This window comes from Aquarana catesbeiana, linkage group LG02, assembly GCF_042186555.1.
Source record: "Aquarana catesbeiana isolate 2022-GZ linkage group LG02, ASM4218655v1, whole genome shotgun sequence".
NCBI classification, from domain to species: domain Eukaryota; kingdom Metazoa; phylum Chordata; class Amphibia; order Anura; family Ranidae; genus Aquarana; species Aquarana catesbeiana.
Window position 1 is genome coordinate 667,876,888 of NC_133325.1, and position 15,363 is coordinate 667,892,250.

Below are 15,363 nucleotides of genomic sequence, written 5' to 3' on the forward strand. Positions count from 1 at the left end.
AAAAAAACCTTTTTGTTCCCAACCCCCTATCATGTTAACATGAAAAAATGATCCCTTTAAAGCCTGCTTGCAGTTTAGGTAACCTTCAGGGGGCTACGTAAGCCCAAGAGGGTGGGGGGTTCAATGCAAGCAGCACTGTATCTCCATCTTGCAATTCTGACAGCATTGCTATATATACAATGCTGCGCCTAGTGTTTTATTTCTATAGGGGGATAAAGCAGGGGTAAGCACATGCTGCCAGTCTCACCTATGTCTGATGGAAACCATAGCAGTTGTTATATATGTGTTTTTATATACACGGTTCACCAAATGTGAATAGTTTGCCCAGGACCTAAAAACAGAAAATATCTGGTTAAAAATGGGGATTAGCTGTTAAAAAGTCACAATAGTTTTTGTTAATATTCTGGCTGGTATGATAGAGAAAAGCCTATTAATATTTCCATTGCTCTATAGGGTTAATGGAAGCTGATTATCTGTAAACATTAAAGTGATTGGAAAAGCAAATACCTTGTAAAACAACCCATTCTGTTTAAAATAGAAATGAGATGCAAAACATTTGTGTATAGATATAAAAAAAACATAAATACTTTTTTCCCTTTAAGTGATCACATTCCCTCTGTTCTCAGCTGTATAAGAGCTAGGGGAGGAGGAGAAGCAGCAGCACACTGAGCTTCCCAATGAATGGCTGTGCAGCAGGGGAATGTCAGGACAAGTCTGATCATTGGAGGAGAGCATAGTGAGTTCCCAACATAGCTAGAGAACTGACCAAGTTGTGCTCTCCTAGTGTGGCCAGTTTTTAATAGAAAAGCAAAGTGACTGGCAGGAACACCAGGGATTTCACTCAAAGGAAACAATACAAAGAGAACAGAATACTTTTTTTTTTTTTTTTTTTTTTTTTTATACAAGTACATGGTACAGCAGGCGCAAATCAGGAATATGAAATGTTGGGGTAAAAAACGCTGAAAGTTTAGTTACAGCCCTAATGGGAAGCCGTGCAAAATCCCTTCAGTTCCACTCTGTTGCTTATGCTGATTTTACCTTTGTTGCTTTTAGCAAAGGGCATTTGGCTAATTTATAGACATTATAATGTGGACGATTGCATTATTATTATGATTATTATACAGAATGTATATAGTGCCGACAGTTCGCACTGCTCATTACAAAAGCTATGGGAAACAGTACAATCCATTATAGAATGTTCAAAGGGCCTTACTCAATCTAAAAGGAGAGGCAGGTGATACAGTGTAGGAGATAAGCTGACCATATACACAAATTTCTGTTTGGAACTGGCTGAAATTCACTTAATTGGTGGCCCTGTCAGCCACCTCCCAAACAATATCCCTTGATTCAAAAACTGTGGCTTTTGGGATCAACTGTCAAAATACTATAACCGCAGTGGGAGATTGGTCTATCCACACTGTACAGTGTGCATGGCGGAATCTTAGTTTTTTTTTTTTTTTTTGTTAGTTTTTTTTTCTTTCAGCACATAGGTTTAAAAAAAAACAATCGGTGTATGGCCAGCTAAAGCTGGCCAATTTGGGGCAAGTGAGTTAGAGAAAGGGGGAGGCTCTGGCAAAACCCTGGAGATGATCTTCGGAGGAGGTGGCGATGAAAGCTCTTCTAGCAGAAATTAATTTCGCTCATGTGGACTATATCAATAGCATGCTAAGGTATCAGATATGCCATTTCATTTAGTGAGCCTGGAGAGCAATGCCACACAGCACTATACTTCCCAAGTTTAGAACTTGAAATTGAAGGGACATTTCAGGGAGATAGTGACCTGTGGTGCCCATAGCATGCTGTAACAAAAAACAGGTTAAATTACAGCAGCCAGAAGGGAACAATCCTCAGTGTCCGGGCCATTTCCTGGATTGTAAAAAAAAAAAAAAACTTTGGCACTGCAGGCAGAGTAGTGCTGCAGCAAGCAGTGGGTGGGGCTTAAAAGGCATCGTTAAACAAAAAGTGGGCATCCTTGTACCTGTAAAATATGTCCTTTTTTCCCCACAAATAGAGCTTTCTTTTGGTAGTATTTGATCCTCTCTGCGGTTTCTATTTTTTGCGCTATAAACAAAGAGCGTGAATTTTGTAAAAACAAAAAAAAATTTGTCATTTTTGCTTTAATAAATATCCAAAAAAAAAATTAAATGAATTTCTTCATCAGTTTAGGCCGATATTCTAAATATTTTTGGTAAAAGAAAATCACAATATAAGCCATTATGTTTGTTTTACTAGTAATGGCGCCGATCTCCGATTTTTATCGGGACTGAGACATTGCAGCAGACAGATTGGACACTTTTTTGGGACTTTAACATTAACGATCAGAGCTAAAAATAGCCACTGATTACTGTATAAATGTCACTGGCATGACTAGGGGGCGATCAAGGGGTTAAATGTGTTCCCTCACTGTGTGTTCTAACTGTGGGGGGGATGAGAGTGACTAGAGGAGGAGACATGTTCCTAGTTAGTAGGAACACACCACCATCTGCCTCCTCTCCCCTGACATCCCCATTTTCGTTCTGTCACGAGCGTTCATGGGTGCCCATAGGACATCGCACATTGGCTCCGGGTACACGTTTCGGGCACGCGCCCCTTGCAATAGCCTTTTAAAGAGCTGATGTATACCTACGGCGTTTTGCGCAGCCGTGCCAACCTGCCGCAGTATAAGTGATATTAAGCCCAGGTTCACACTGACAGCGGGATTGAAATCGTGCTGAACTCGCAAAATTTAATTCCCGCATGTCAGTCCAACTTCTGGGGCGATTTCAGAGACATCTGTGCGGGTTCCTGCACAGATGTCTATACAAATCGCACCCAAAATCACCAAAAGTAGTACAAAAACTACTTTTGGGATTCGGACGGTGCCATTGCTAGCAATAGCTGCCGATTTGACATGTCAAATCTCATGCCAAATCGCTGCAATGTGAACCTTGGCTAAAGGCTCATCTATTTTTTTTTTCCTAAAGTTATACTTGCCTTCTCTGTGCAAAAACATTGCACGGAGTGGCCCCTTACCTTCTCTCCTGGAGTCCCCCGCCCCCATAGCAAGTTGTGTGCCACGAGGGCTCCCGAGCCGGGCTGTGTGCATCCATTGACACAGCGCAGCTTGGCCATGCCCCCTGTTCCCTTATAGGATTTTGACTGATGGCAACAGGCGCAAATGGCTCCCACAGGTGACAGGTAAGTGGGTTGGTAGGAACAGCTAGTGGAAGTTTTTTGTTTTGTTTTTTTTACCTTAATGCAGGAAATGTGTTGAGGTAAAAAAAACTTGATTTTTAGAACCACTTTAAAGAAGTCAAGGCCTTTTTAGCAGCCAGCAACTGTTGAGACAATGAACACTGGTGAGAAGTATGTAATGTACAGCATAGTGCAGGAGTCAAGTCAAAATGCAGAGATGTGCAAGGGTCCGGAGTACATAACGCCCAGCGTGCTGCAGACAGTTTCTTGTTTAAGAATTTATAACGCAGTGGGCAGATAAATAATGCACAGGTTGCAAGGGGCTAGGGTCTGTAATGTAGAGTGTTTAAGTATCAGGACTATGTAATGCTGCAGTCAGTGCCGGGTTTAGGAGTACATGAGACAGAGTAGGGTCCAGGAGTATGTAACATAGTAGGTGTCAGCAAATAAAAAGAAAAGAGGGCAGGAGTCATGGGTGTGTAAAACACAGTGTAGCGGTCAGGAAAATGCAAAATTTCTTCTGCAAGCAATACTCTCCAACTTTACTCCTTTCAGCAAAAATCCCCACTCTTATCTCAAAAAAATCCAGCACTAATCTGCACGTTCACCCCTCCCAGCACATACACATTTGCCCCAAATCCCCACCCCAGACCAAATCATAGTCCATCACCCCAATTCCGCTCTCACTGAACAAATCCCCCACTTAGATTGTAAACTCTTCTGAGCAGGGCCTTCTTAATCCTTTTGTATTGTGTAACTGTGCTGTTTCGATTTTATATTGTAAAGCTCTGCGTAAACTGTTGGCGCTATATAATTCTTGTATTATAATACTCTAAATCCTCCTAATGCAAATTCACAGCACAAATCCTCTATCTGCCCAATCCCCCCTCCCAGCAAAAATCCTCTCCCCCAAATTCCTTCTGCCTGCACAAATGATCTCCCCCCCAGTACAATCCTCTTCCTCCTTGTGTATGATGCACGTCAGAGCCAAGGCATATCCTAGGCGAGGCTTCACTTGGCTCTAACGTGTATTTTTGTGACAGGTGGCCAATGAGGAGAAATGTCTGCTGCAGCGTGTGGGACCAAGAGCACCATGCAGGAAATGCTCGGCAAGTGCCAGCCACTACTGCGCCCCTGCAAGGTGAATTAGTGAAGCCAAGTGCCAGAGCTCAGCACGGATCTGTAGGATGCCAGGTTTTAGATGGAATTCTAGTACAGTCCTGTGGAATTAGGGGAGGTATGCAGTACTGCCACATTCGGATCGTGAGCCAAGTTGTATCTTGATGTCAAGAGAATAAATTGCGAATGGAGAATATATCTTGCTAAACATACAATTTTATATACACCTATCAGCCTCAACTTTATGACCACTGGAAGGTTAAGTGAGTAACATTGATTATCTCATTAAAATGACATCTGAAGGTCAGTGGGATATATTCGGCAGCAAGTAAACGTGTGTTATCCATTAAGGTGCCGTGTTGAAAACAGAAAAATGTGCATCGCAGATTGCTGTGTATGGCACTGTAGCTGTAGACCAATCAGTTTGCCCATGCCTACCTGTGTTCACAGCCAAAAAAGGCTACAGTGGACATGTGAGCATCTTAACTGGACCACAGAGCAATGGAAGAAGATGGCCTAGTCCGATCAATCACAATTTCTTTTACACCCTGTGGATAGCCAGGTGTGTGTGCATTGCTTACCTGGGGAAGAGATGGCACTTGGAAGCAGGCAAGTCGGCAGAGCCAGTGTAATGCTTTGAGAAATGCTTTGTTGGGAAGCTTTGGGTCCTGCCTTTCATGTAGATGTTACTTAGATATTTACCACCTACCTAAACATTATTGCTGACCAAGTACGCCCCTTCATGGAACCGGTGTTCTCTGATGGCAATGGATTATTTCAGCAGGATAATGCACACTGCAAAAATGGTTCAAGAATGGTTTGAGGAACACAACAATGAGTTTGAAGTGCTGACTTGGCTTATAAATTCCTCAGACTTCAATCCATCGAGCATCTGTAGGATGTGTGGAAAAATAAGTACAATCCATGGAGAACTCGCCTGGCAACAAGACTTAAGTGATCTGCTACTGATGGCTTGGTCCCAGATGTCACAGCATCTTTAGTGTCCATCAGATATGTAATTGAATTAAAAAAAACAACCTTAGTCATCAACTATTCAGAAATTTTGCTTCAATACTGAAAAAAAAGGGTGTCTGACAGGATACAGTAGTTTTTCGTAGACTATAGAGATACCGTTCTTTACTCAGACAATTTTGCGAACTAGGCCTAATGTGATTCTCTGGCATTTTGGAATTTCCTCTGTATTCGTTCTTGGCACACAAAAAGCAAATTTCTTAGTCGTACAGTACAGAACACAGGATTTTTAGTCTGCTTTTGGTATAAAGGCGTCTTCCATCAGATGATTTGACACTGGCAAAAAAGCTGCTGGAATATCCTCTGTTTAATCCCTTCCATGCCCAGTTAGCCTCAGTTTTTTTTGGTGTCCTTAGGAGATAGGTAAGCTTCTCCTAGCAGAGAGAAATGTCCATTTTATTTTGGATTTTTTTTTCCTCGCTCTCTTTGGATAATTTTTATCAAGATCCCTGGCTGTACCCATAGCTACTGTGGCATCTACTGCAGCTTCCAGATTGCTTGACTGTATCTGGACCCTACAGGAATAAGGAAGCTGTGCCAGTGTTCTATCAGATTACCGATACCCATCAGATTGTACAACAGAAGTGAAGTTCCGACCAAAGAAAACCCTTACTGTGCATGCACGAAGCGTTCCATACACTTTGATCTGACGGATAGAACACCCATGCGGACATCTTACTACATCCAGCTACGTCTTGAATTTCAGAGTAATTTTAGCAATAAAGTGAGCATATATAAATAAACATACTATATTGATATCTGTGATGCTGTTTGGATGTTAAATTTTGAAAGGCTGAAGGTTTAGCGCTGAACAGTGCCGGGTATACCAACATGGCCTCCGCCACCTTCCTACTTCCGGCGTAATATCAAAACAGCATCTCATATGGCAATATACTATATTTTATATATACGCTCACTTTATTGCTAAAATTACTCTGAAATTCAAGACGTAACTGGGTGTAGTAAGTCTGCATGGGTGTTCTATCGGATTACCGCTACCCGTCAGATCATAAAGTGTGTGGAACCCATCATGCATGCACAGTAAGTTGTTTTTGTCAGAACGTTACTTCCGTTCTGATGGCTAGCGGTAATCTGATAGAACACCGGCCTGTAATGTTGCTGAAGGTACTAGCTTTTGCTTGGGCACTCACCTTGGCTGACACATACACCCAAATTATTATGCAAATTCTATTTCAGTGTCACAAAGATTAAATATTTTGATTTTCAGTTTAACTCATGGATGGCATTGTGTCTCAGGGCTCTTTTGATCACCGAAAACGATCTCGGACACCTGTGATAATTAGATTTCCAGGTGAGTCCAATTAAAGGAAAAACTAAAGGAGGGTGTTCCACATTATTAAGCAGAGCACCATTTTCAAGCAATATGGGGAAGAAAAAGGATCTCTCTGCTGCCGAAAAGAGTGAAATAGTTCAATGCCTTGAACGAGGTATGAAAACATTAGATATTTCATGAAAACTTAAAGCGGAGTTCCACACAAAAATGGAACTTCCGCTTTTCGGAACCCTCCCCCCTCCGGTGTCACATTTGGCACCTTTCAGGTGGGAGGGGGGGTGCAGATACCTGTCTAAGACAGGTATTTGCACCCACTTCCAGCATAGACTCCCATGGGAGTCTATGCCTCTTCCCGTCCCCACCGCGCTGTCTGCTGGGAACACATACCACCCAGGAGAGAGCGGGGACCACTAGGGACGCGTAGCGCGTCTCGCGCATGCGCAGTAGGGAACCGGGAAGTGAAGCCGCAACACTTCACTTCCTGATTCCCTCACCTAGGATGGCGGCGGCAGCTGCCGAGAACCGAGCGGGTCCTCGGTGTCCCCTGCCGACATCGCTGGACCCTGGGACAGGTAAGTGGCCATGTATTAAAAGTCAGCAGCTGCAGTATTTGTAGCTGCTGGCTTTTAATATTTTTTTTTTTTTGGCGGTGTGGGTGAACCCCCGCTTTAAGCGTGATCATCGCACGATTAAGAGATTTGTGGCTGATTCAGAGCTCAGACTGGTTTTGTGCAGATAAAGGCACATTGAGGAGGATTTCTGCCAGATCCATGGATCGGATCAAGAGAGCTGCTAAAACACCATTACATAGCAGCATACAGATATTTGAAGCTGCTGGTGCCTCTGCAGTCCCACAGATATCAAGGTGTAGAGTCCTCCAGAGTCTTGCAATTGTGCATAAACCTTCCATTCGGCCACCACTAACCAATACTCACAAGCAGAAGCGGCTGCTTTGGGCAGAAAAATACATGAAGACTAATTTTCAAACAGTCCAGTTCACTGATGAGTGCCATGCAACCCTGGATAGTCCAGGTGGATGGTTGGTGGACGGCCACCCTGTTCCAACAAGGCTGCAATGTCAGCAAGGAGGTGGTGGAGTCATGTTTTGGGCCGGAATCATGGAAAGAGAGCTGGTCGGCCCCTTTAGGGTCCCCGAAGATGTAAAGATGACCTCTGCAACAGAAGGAAGAACTATGCTTTCCGTAATAAAATCATCTTAATGCATGACAATGCACCATATCATGCTGCAAAGAATACCTCTGCATCAATGGCTGCTATGGGAATAAAAGGAGAGAAAGTCATGGTGTGGCCTCCATCCTCCCCTGACCTCAATCCTATTGAGAACCTTTGGAGCATCCTCAAGCAAAAGATCTATGGGGGTGGGAGGCAGTTTACATCCAAACAGCAGCTCTGGGAGGCTACTCTGACATTTTGCAAACAAATTCAAACAGAAACTGTCCAAAAACTCACAAGTTCAGTGGATGCAAGACTTGTGAAGCTGCTATCAAATAAGGGGTCCTATGTTAAAATGTAACGTGACCTGTTAAAGTGTTTTGAAACTTACTGTGCGTAATAATTTGGAACAGTGCATTGTAAGTTTTTTTTTTTTTTGTTTTTTTTTTTTATTTTGAAAAAAAAAAACTTAACATTAGGAGGTTTGTTCAATAAAATTTTGAATTGTACTCTTAATAGTTGTTAACATGATAATTATGCTGACTGTTTACATCACTTATTTAGGTAAATGAGAAAAATATCATTGGCATAATGATTTGGAACAGGGTGTAGTTCTTCAAATTGAGGCAGCTGCAGAGCCAGGGCTATGGTCAGCCAATGACAGAGCCCTGGGGTATGCCTACAATGGTGGATGAAAGCCAGGTGGGGTCTGATCCCCTGCCTACATGCAAGATGTCTGCCAATGGTATGTGCAGAGTGGAAGACCTTTAAACATTCTTTGTCCAGGCTCTATGCACACTGGTGTGGATCATCTGTGGTTGCTATTATGCCAGTCTGTCAGACCATTGCTGTCTGGACTAAGCGCATGGCCTGAGATTCTAGTTCAATCCTAATGGACGCTTCAGTTCAGTCAGTTGGACCTCTTACCAGTGGCCTTATGCTCCTACTGCGTGCACGACTTGGCAGACACGCTTCGCTAGATCTCCTGGATGAGTCTTCTCTCCATCCACATGGGCAGCGTCCTTTCAATTAAATGCTGACCAGCAGATCTCCCATGCATAACACGCCTTGAACAATTGTCCTTTTAAAGGTAAATGCCTGTTCCTAGGGGGTACTCCCCTCCTCCAGAAAAAGAAAACTCAAGCTTTTATAAGCAGGCTTTCTACCCTTGAGGTTAGGAAAGTTTTCTTCCTCCCTCAGTTATCCGGTTCCAAATCTAAGCCAGGAACGTTCTTTCAAAGAATATATTGGAGCAAAGTAGGATTTTAATTGAAGCATAACTGCAAAATAAATATGCAAGGATATGTCTGATAGTTCTATGTCTACATACAAGATTGGGGGTAAAAAGTGTAGCAATTGTAAAAAATAACCATAGTAGTAAAATAACTTATATTTCATATATATATATATATATATACACACACACACACACACACACACACACACACTACAACATAATCCATGGGTAATGGATATATTGACATATGGTACACAGTAACAATAATGGTTAGATAACTTGTATTTCATATGTGTACACGCATTCATCACAACAAAGTCTATGGGTAATAGACAATTGACATGAGGTACATATTTAAGAAACATAACATAGATCTTAAATTAATTAAGGAATAAAATATTGTAAATGGGATAACTAAATCCAGGGAGACTTCAGACATATGCTTGCAAGTGGTAGCATAATGTGCTCTACGCGTTTCGTGGAGTAACATCCACTCATCAGGAGCAATTCCAAGGGTAAAATATCTATAAAAGGACAAATGAATAGAGGGGGGTCAGCCAGGATAGCACAGAGGCAAAGAGGGGAAGAAAAAGAGAATAGCTTCCCCAAATATTCTTACCTATAATAGGACTGGTAATAAAAGGTAAAATGTAGACAATTGGGGGCACCATATGACATGAGTCTCCACCGGAGCTGAGGCAAAAGTATCCTTGGCCACGAACCGTCACAGTAGCTTGGGGGTAACACATCTAGGGGGCTGTAAACTCCAGGGTATCATGTATGGCGTGTTCAAAGGAACAGCTGTGTAAAAATATAATATGTATAATATAAGTATGTAAATATGTCTGCACAAGGGCAGATAAATGAAGTACAGCCTAGGGGTGTGGAGTGAAGAAAATAGATAGGTGAATAGAGGAAGCCAAATGGCTAAGCCCAGTGAACAAAATAAAGACATAATGGCAGGGATAGGACCAGTGTGGGAATTGAAACAAGGTAAAAGAAATGAGCAAAAGAGACCTAAAATTACCTAACTGGAGGTAAGTGCGTAGCAACCAATGTGGATGTGAGCTCCAAAGTGCAGGGAGAAGCTAAACAAACGTGTACTAAAGTGGCGGTAGATGGCCGCAGGGTACCGCCAACGTCACGCTGCAAAGTCAGAGGAGAGCTGGCGTGCTGATTTTCCATCTGCATTTCTACGAGGGAGGTTTGAGCGCCAACTGCCTTAGGCGATCAGCTGTTTGGGCGTTGGTGCCGCCTCTCCTCTGACTTTGCAGCGTGACGTTGGCGGTACCCTGCGGCCATCTACCGCCACTTTAGTACACGTTTGTGTATATATAAGTTATTTTACTACTATGGTTATCATTTTTTACAATTGCTACACTTTTTACCCCCAATCTTGTATGTAGACATAGAACGATCAGACATATCCTTGCATATTTATTTTGCAGTTATGCTTCAATTAAAGTCCCACTTTGCTCTAATATATACAATACTAGGGATGGAGGCAGATGAACCTACACATTCATCGCCTCATTTAAAGTCCCAAAATTCCCCTCCCCCTCTTTTTTCAAGTTCTTTCAAAGAAATACATGGCACTCCAAGCCAGCCCAGTCTGGTTCCCAAGCTTTTTTACCAGTGATCTTTCCACTGTTCAGAGTTGGGGGGTGATGCCTTTCAGCCTTCTGGTTCCAGGAAATCTCTGGGTGCAGAGTGTCATTTTCAGGGGCTACAAAGGGGTTTTGCGCACTGCCTCCTCCTTGCTTCATGCTTTCAAACTTGCCTCTCTCCCATTGAAGACCGGATGTTCTTCTTGCTGCCATTCAGCACCTTCTATCTCAGAGTCATTACCCCTGCACCAAAAGAGAGATTCTTTCAAGGCTTTTACTTGAACCTCTTTACAGTTCCCAAACCAAATTGAGGAGTCCTGCGCACTTTGTTTCTACAGATTCAGAAGTTCCACATGGAACTACAAGATCAGTCATTGGCTCCTTCTTTCAGGAGATTTTCTGACTTCAGTAGACATTTGGGATGCCTACATGCACATTTCCACCTTTCCTTCCCATCAACATTGTCTGCATTTTATGGTGGACGATCAGCATTACCAATTTGTCACCCTTTTCTTTGGTCTATGCATGGTCCCCAGGGTTTTCACCAAGGTGCATCCCCTGATAAATTGGTCCCATCTATTGTAGTCAACCTGGACACTGCAAGCTGGAAGTCATTTCTAAAACTGTCTTGCATATTAGAGTACTTTGGACTGACACAATACATGGCCCTGTGCTGGATCTACCTGCCCCAGGACAAACGTCTGTTCCTCCACTCTCATGCCTAGGCCCTCAGGGCTCAGAGTTGACCCTTACTGAATACCTTTGAGTACCTTGGGACTAATGGTTCTGTACTAAGGGTGCATTCAGGTCCCCTCCCAGCCCCAGACCCTGGTATTCATTATGAAAGGGCTTCTCTGACTTCTGTGCTAGGTTGGAAATCCACCTCACAGAGAATAGCCTTGCAAGTCAGATAAATTGGGCTGTCCGAGGACTGAGTGTGTTTGCGATTTCTCTGCCATCTTGTGTCAGCCCTTCTCTTCCCATTATTCCAACCTTCTCTATATCCCATTCCACCGTGGACCCTTGCTTTTCATATGGCATATTGTTTTCTGATCCCTCCCCTACAGATCCTAGTTTAAAAGCTCCTCCTGCCTTCTAACCATTTTCCCCAACAGAGTTGCACCCTCTCCATTTAGATGTATTCTGTTCTTGCAGTACAGACTGTAACAACCAAAAAGTCAGCCCAGTTCTCCAAGAACCCAAAGCTCTTTCTTACAGCAGTTTCTCAACCACTTGTTCAACTCCTCAACCTCCCATTGTCTCTCTGATGTGGCTTTTGGCACAGATAGTGTTTCTGGAAATACTACCTTGGAGGTCCTTTTTCTTTAACCACTTGCGGACCGCCGCATGCCAATATACGTCCTAACTTTGAAGAGGAATATCTTAGTTAAGACCCTGGTATCCTCTTCAGCTGCCGGTCTGCTTTCTGATTATAGTGGTCTCTGCAGCGGATTTGCCGCAAAATCACTTTTATCAGCGGCGGGAGAGGGCCCCTCCGCCGCTTACTGGAGCCGTTGGCAGTAGCGGAGGCAATCGGATCCTCTCACGTCAGTGGCATGGAGACGAGTGAGGGGCAGATGTCCCCCACCCGTCTCCATTACATTGCAGGGCGGAAGCGATGTCAAAACGTCACTTCCGCCCATAGCTCTTAAAGGGGCATTTTTTTTTTTTTTTAATGACAAAAAAGTTGTTGTTTTTTTTGTTTTTTTTAATTGCATTTTAGTGTAAATATGAAGTCTTTTTGACCCCATATCTCATATTTAAGAGGTCCTGTCATGCTTTTTTTTCTATTACAAGGGATGTTTACATTCCTTGTAATAGGAATAAAAGTGACACAATTTTTTTTTTTTTTTAAAGAACTGTGTAAAAATAAAAGGTAAAATAAGAGAGCCCCGAATTCACAAGTGTCTTTCTTTCGTAGGACCTTACAACAACTCCCAGCTTTCCAATCAGGCACTCTTATTGTAGGAGGGGATTTCAATGTTCCCCTTCCCATGACATTTCTAACGGGTCCTCCTATATGACATACAGAGCCCTTTGCGCAGTAAAAACCCAGTTCAGCAACCTCCCCCTACACAACACGTGGCGCACACTACACCCAAACGTGAAAGACTTCACTTTTTTCTCCCCACCACATAACAAATATTCCAGGATTGACAATTTTTTCCTTTCCAAAAACGACCTAACCTTCCTTACTGGGGCCACTATTGAACCCATGTTACTGTCGGACCATCATCCTATAACCATGACTTTGACACGCCCGTTAACACACACCAAATTGGATCTTCTGGCGCCTAGACGACTCCCTTCTGATGGACCTGGAAAACACACATCTCCAAATGCCTCTCCCAATACTTTGCGGATAATGTCTTGGATGACACCTCACCCACTGTCACTTGGGCTGCGCATAAATGTGTATTTAGAGGCGAACTTTTATCCATAGCTGCTAGAAGGAACAAACTCAGTGAAGCCTGCATTGAGGAACTGTCTGCACGTATACATTCCCTTGAATGTGCATACAAACTTTCACTAGCCACCAAATGTTATGCTGATCATCTGAAAGCAAGGGAAGAACTACAAAAGACACTGAAACGAAAAAATATGCACTTGCCCAAAAACTGTTCTATGAATTTGGCAATAAAGCAGGCAAATTATTGGCCAGAGCCTTACAAATTAAAAAAGCGGCACATACCATCCACACCATTAGGACCCCGTCAGGCGACGCTTTAGTCACTCCAGATGACATAGAAGACCAATTTGTCCACTATTTCTCCAAACTGTACAACCTACCTAAATCAAGAACAACCGGAACAAGACCATAACTGACTTTCTATCTAGATATAGCCCCCCCTCCCCTCACAGAGGAAAAGGCGTCTGATTTAGACCTTCCGATCTCGACTGAAGAAACCTTGGCCGCACTGAAACAGCTTAAGACAGGAAAGAGCCCGGGCCCAGATGGACTGACGGTTAACTATTACAAATCCTTTCCTGACACTCTTATTCCCCACTTCGTCAAGGCATTCAACCTCCTCCCCACTCGCCAGCAAAGACATCCTAGAGGCCCACATCACACTTATTCCAAAACCAGGCAAAGACAACACACTTGTTTCTAATTATCGTCCCATCTCCCTACTCAACGTAGACGTGAAACTCTATCCCAAACTCCTGACAAACCGTTTACTTTCCCTACTCCCCAGATTGGTTTCTGTTGACCAAATCGGCTTTATCCCTGGCAGGGAAGCCAGGGATAACACTATAAAAACCATAAACATGCACCACTGGCTAACAACCTCTTCCCAGTGATTCTTTTTATCCTTGGATGTGGAGAAGGCGACAGGGTGGCCTGGGACTACATGACAGCAACACTAAAAGCTCTGGGACTTCCCACACGCTTGCTCCAAATGATCCTTGCCTTATACTCGTCCCATACTGCCAGAATCAGAGTCAATGGCCGACTGTCGAGCGCCTTCTCCATTGCCCACGGTACACGCCAGGGTTGTCCGCTCTCACCCCTCATCTTTGTTTTAACCATGGAACCCCTCCTTCGCAGATTGCGGGAGAACCCTGATATAAAAGGGATCTATATTAAACACAAACAATACAAACTCGCTGCCTACGCGGACGACATCCTACTGTTCCTTTCGGACCCCATAATTACTATTCCCAACCTCCTTAAGGACTTCGCCATGTTTAAACAACTCTCCAACCTACAAATCAACTTCGACAAAGCCATAAATATCACACTTCCGATCACGACTTTATCTAAATGCCAACATAATTTCCCTTTTAACTGGGAACCTCGTGCACTGAGATACCCAGGCACTAAACTTCCCACCAAACTGTCTGAACTCTACGCCATAAACGTTCTGCCAACCCCGCAGAAAATCCAGGGAGACCTACACAGCTGGCACAAGGGCCCCTTTTAATGGTTTGGCAGAGCAGCCATCTTGAAAATGAATATCCTTCCCAGAATAGTCTACCTCCTACAAGCCATCCCCATCAAACTCCCCCTCTTTCTTCACATCATATAAGAGAAGGTGCAGAACCTTCATATGATCCTCAAACACACCCAGATTAAGTTGGGACAGACTTGACACTCCCTAAACCGAAAGGAGGGATAGGCCTCCCAGATATCCATAAATACTACTGGGCGAGCCAGCTCACGAGAACTGTTGGCTGGCATGTTCATTCAAATAACAAAGATTGGATCCAAATTGAAAATGCCTTCGCTCAGACCCCAATCTCTCACCTCCCCTGGATCACCCAGAAATCTATACCAAAAGAATACTCTGCCCACACGCTAATAGGCCCCACGCTGCTCAACTTCCGATTGGCATGCAGAACGCTCAATGTGACTCCATCTCCCGGGCCCATGACCCCCCTGACCCAGAATCCTGATTTTCAGCTGGGCCTCCTTGCACATAGCCCATGGGACTCCCCCTCTAGTCCCCAGATTAGAGCCCAATAATTCTTTCAGAATGGGGAGCTCCTTTCATATTCTGCAATTTCTTCTGCTCTCCCCGAGCTCAACATACCCTTTTTCAAATATCTTCAGATCAGACATTTTTTTCCAAAATATGCAACTGCTCGCCCAATGGTGTAGGGACCTCACCCCCTTTGAACATATATGCAACAGCTCGGAACCCCAGAGACACTTAATCTCAGCTATATATGCGTTACTTTTATCTGAAAACAACCCAAGCACCAAGATAAACCGACAGTGGGAG